General features: G+C 42.6%; 2 non-coding genes across 2 annotated transcripts; both read right to left on the reverse strand.

Moving 5' to 3' along the window:
• Nucleotides 1–637: 637 nt before the first annotated feature.
• On the reverse strand, nt 638–794 carry LOC114252310 (5.8S ribosomal RNA). Its single transcript, XR_003625137.1, has one exon. It is a non-coding gene; the product is annotated as a 5.8S ribosomal RNA (ribosomal RNA).
• Nucleotides 795–1,586: 792 nt separating this feature from the next.
• Nucleotides 1,587–3,493, reverse strand: LOC149501939 (small subunit ribosomal RNA). Its single transcript, XR_016323924.1, has one exon. It is a non-coding gene; the product is annotated as a small subunit ribosomal RNA (ribosomal RNA).
• Nucleotides 3,494–5,000: the final 1,507 nt, after the last annotated feature.

Here is a 5,000-nt window from a genome sequence, read left to right on the forward strand (position 1 = left end):
GAGTGAGAGCGAGCGAACGAGAGCGCTAGCGAGTCAGAGTGAGAGATGGAGAGGCGCGAGGTCGCAATTCGGACGTCGAGTCCGCCTACACACGTTTTCCTATTGTTAATCATTATTCGTCTGTCCGGGTCATTAGTAGTTTTTCGTCGTCGCCGTTACGTTAAGTAAATTCAACGATCGATGTGTGTGCAAGCGAAAAATCGTTAGATTATTTTATTGAATTTATTCGCGATTACAAATAATTCATTAAAATTCTTCATCACAACGTTTCGCTTCGCACCGTCGTCGTCGTCGATATTAAATAACGATTAATACAACGTCAACAACAGAATAACGAAACCAAGACGACAAAAATTCATATACACGAGAACTCGCTACGCGCACGCTAAACATAACGCGCGCGCCAGAGAGGTTCGACGTGATTATGAAAATTTTGAAATAACAATAAAACATTTTTAGATCCGTCGGAGAGACGAGCTAGCGAAACGCGATTCGTAATCGTAGTCTTCGGTCAAATTTTAATTAAAAAATAACAACACGTAACGACGAGTACGAACGCGTAACGCGGAACGCGTCAACGCGACGGATCACGAGCGCGGCACGAGCCACGCAATGTGATTAATGTTTTTTATGCAGCCGGCCCTCAGACAGGAGTGGTCCTGGATGTGTCTCCACGGACCGCAATGTGCGTTCGAAATGTCGATGTTCAAATGTGTCCTGCAGTTCACACTATGACGCGCAGTTAACTGCGTTCTTCATCGACCCGCGAGCCAAGTGATCCACCGTCCAGGGTAATGATTTTCGTTTTTTCTGTAATGTTTAAATAAAAATAAAAAAATTCTTTTTTTTTTTTTCTTGTCGAAAAAAAAACAATAAATGAATAAAATGTATTTTATGTTAATTTACGAAACCGTCAACGACGACGAGAGAGACACGAGCGAGCGCTCCCGCAAGAACGCGCGCACGCGACTCTCCGTGACGTTTGGACGTACGCGACGTTTCGACGTTTTCGCCGTGTGCGCGCCGCCGCGCGCGTTTCGCATTTTATACATAAATATTATAATATTCGAAATTTCGAATCTCAAAATATTAAATAATAAACATATAAAACACGGTGGTGCAACGCACGCACACACACGTTAAGAAAACTAAAACGTCTGTGAGTTTTTCTTTCGATCACCGCGCTCTCGCTCTCGAGCGCACTAGTGTCACGACGGCAATCGAATCGACACGACGACACACACACACAACTACTGCATCACTCACACACACACACACACACACACACACACACACACACACACACACACCACAAACACAGAACAACACTGTAATTTCGGTGTCAGTAATGGTATTTTGTAGTGCGCGTATAGTTTTATGCGTGTGCTGCCGTGCGCGTGCAGTACGCAGCAGTATTAGATATATAATGTCAGCAGTCAGATTCAATATCGTCGCGACAAACGCGCGCGAGAGCGTGAGAAATCGGATAAACGATAAAAATTAAGAACGATCGAATGTATGCATGCGTATATATATATAAATAAATAAATAAAATATTTACATATCACACACAATACAACACACGTTAATGATCCTTCCGCAGGTTCCCCTACGGAAACCTTGTTACGACTTTTACTTCCTCTAAATGATCAAGTTTGGTCAACTTCCCAACAACGCCGACGGCCGTGAAGCCACCGCGTGTCGGTCCGAAGACCTCACTAAATCATTCAATCGGTAGTAGCGACGGGCGGTGTGTACAAAGGGCAGGGACGTAATCAACGCGAGCTTATGACTCGCGCTTACTAGGAATTCCTCGTTTATGGGGGATAATTGCAAACCCCAATCCCCAGCACGAAGGAGTTTCAGCGGGTTGCCCGGGCCTCTAGGCCAGGGAGAACATGCTGATTCCTTCAGTGTAGCGCGCGTGCGGCCCAGGACATCTAAGGGCATCACAGACCTGTTATTGCTCAATCTCGTGCGGCTCGAAGACGCCGGTCCCTCTAAGAAGAATTTTAATACGTCGTCAGTGAGTTGCGCGACACGAGGCCGCGCACACCTAAATAACGACGCCTATTTAGCAGGCTAGAGTCTCGTTCGTTACCGGAATTAACCAGACAAATCGCTCCACCAACTAAGAACGGCCATGCACCACCACCCACCGAATCAAGAAAGAGCTGTTAATCTGTCAATCCTTCCGGTGTCCGGGCCTGGTGAGATTTCCCGTGTTGAGTCAAATTAAGCCGCAGGCTCCACTCCTGGTGGTGCCCTTCCGTCAATTCCTTTAAGTTTCAGCTTTGCAACCATACTCCCCCGGAGTCCAAAATCTTTGGTTTCCCGGAAGCTGCCCGCCGAGCCATTGTAGTAACGTCGGCGGATCGCTAGATGACATATTTACGGTTAGAACTAGGGCGGTATCTAATCGCCTTCGAACCTCTAACTTTCGTTCTTGATTGATGAAAACACCTTTGGCAAATGCTTTCGCTGATGTTCGTCTTGCGACGATCCAAGAATTTCACCTCTAACGTCGCAATACGAATGCCCCCAGTTATCCCTATTAATCATTACCTCGGAGTTCTGAAAACCAACAAAATAGAACCGAGATCATATTCTATTATTCCATGCACGAAATATTCAAGCAGCATTTTTAGCCCGCTTTGAGCACTCTAATTTGTTCAAAGTAAAATTGTCGGCCCACCTCGACACTCACCGAAGAGCACCGCGATAGGATTTTGATATTGAACCGGCGTTTTTTAGAACGCCGGCTCACCGACGATATGCTCCGCAAACGTGTCAGTATCACCGCGGATGCGGTGCACCGACAGCGCGGCGCACAAATGCAACTACGAGCTTTTTAACCGCAACAATTTTAGTATACGCTATTGGAGCTGGAATTACCGCGGCTGCTGGCACCAGACTTGCCCTCCAATTGTTCCTCGTTAAAATATTTAAAGTGTACTCATTCCGATTACGAGGCCTCGTAAGAGTCCCGTATCGTTATTTTTCGTCACTACCTCCCCGTGCCGGGAGTGGGTAATTTGCGCGCCTGCTGCCTTCCTTGGATGTGGTAGCCGTTTCTCAGGCTCCCTCTCCGGAATCGAACCCTGATTCCCCGTTACCCGTGACAACCATGGTAGTCGCAGAAACTACCATCGAAAGTTGATAAGGCAGACATTTGAAAGATGCGTCGCCGGTACTTGACCATGCGATCTGCAAAAGTTATCCAGATTCATCAAAATTAACGACTTCGGACGCGAGGCCCTCCGTCGATTGGTTTTGATCTAATAAAAGCACTCATCCCATCACTGGTCAGAGTTCTGATTGCATGTATTAGCTCTAGAATTACCACAGTTATCCAAGTAACTGAGTAAGATCTAAGGAACCAAAACTGATATATTGAGCCATTCGCGGTATCGCCTTAATACGGCTTGCACTGAGACATGCATGGCTTAATCTTTGAGACAAGCATATAACTACTGGCAGGATCAACCAGGGAGCTCTCTTTTTCGTTAGCTCGAAAACTAAAACGTCGCACCGCATCGGGCGTAAAAACGCTCGTACGGCGTGATCGTGTTTAGGTATTATAATAGTATTTATATAATAAACAACTCTCGTTGTTTACTAATAAATAATATCATTGAATATATAAAAATCCATATCCTAGAAAATTTAATTTTTAAGGAAAAGGATAATTATACAAAATCGGTCCACCGAGATTTCGCATAAACCGTTCACGTTAAAACATATAATGTTTAAATAAAAACACCATATGAAATATTATAATTCGTTTTAACGAATAAAATTTCAAAATCGCGCACGGAACGTACAGAATGACGTAAACGACTGAACGAACAGGTGCATTCGTCCGTTTGATTGTTTCATTCTGAAATTAGAAATGAACTAACCGAACGAACATGCCGTCGCATGAGTTACGCATATGTCTCACGGTGTTACGGCGACCGCAGCGTTTCGGTTAATCTATAATAAATATATTATATTATTATTATTATTAAACACGAAACACACGCAACGCGCAAAACCAATGAACATATGAAAAATTTTAAAATTTCCAGGACCAAAAAATTTATGCGTCCAATCACAAAAGTCTCCTCCTCTCCTCAATGTATATATGTCAAGCTTCTGACCGGACGAGATATATATGAGAGATGGATAGATACTTCAGATCGCATGACGCAGGTCCGACGCTGATCAAATATATAATATATAACTTTATAATGTGTTCGTTTAAAAACGAGAGAGAAAAACTGAAAATGTAATCCAAAAAACAACAAACATCAAATCTTCCTCTCTCGCCTCTCGCGCACCAACTAAGGCACGCCCGAACATCAAACGCGACACGCGCTCAAACCACACATGTGATGCGGGCCGTGCGCGTTCGCATGCATACATACGTAGGATCGTCGTCCGCGGTGAAGTCTGTTGAGCCGTGGATTTTTAAAATTTTAATTTAGACAGAATATAGTTTATTATTATTATTATTATTATTATTAGTATTATTATTAATTATGTATATTTATTTTAAATGTTATTAATTAAAATATAATTTTTTTTAAAAGATTTTTATTACGACTAAGTCTCGTCGGCCAGGTCTAAATATTTTATTAATTTGTCCTTTTCTGCCTTCACGAGGTTCTTTCTTTCTTTCTTTGTTTCTTTCTTTGTTTCTTTCTCGTCATGAAGAATGGTGATATCAACCAACACTGCGCGACGCGCAGACCGATCTATCATCAAAATATCAGGCTCATTGGCAACAAAATACTTAAATAACAATAACAATAACAATAATATAAATTATTATAAACTTAGTAAATATCAAATATCACCCCTTAAAAGTAGAACTAACACGACTCTGGAATACACACAAAGAAACTTATTCCCAATAGTAACAGGCGTAGTAGCAAAAAGTATACATAGATACATTAACAAATCGGAAGCAAACATAAACATAGGCACACATAATACAAAAACAAGCACCCATATAC

This window comes from Bombyx mandarina, chromosome 11, assembly GCF_030267445.1.
Source record: "Bombyx mandarina strain Sakado chromosome 11, ASM3026744v2".
NCBI classification, from domain to species: Eukaryota; Metazoa; Arthropoda; class Insecta; order Lepidoptera; family Bombycidae; genus Bombyx; species Bombyx mandarina.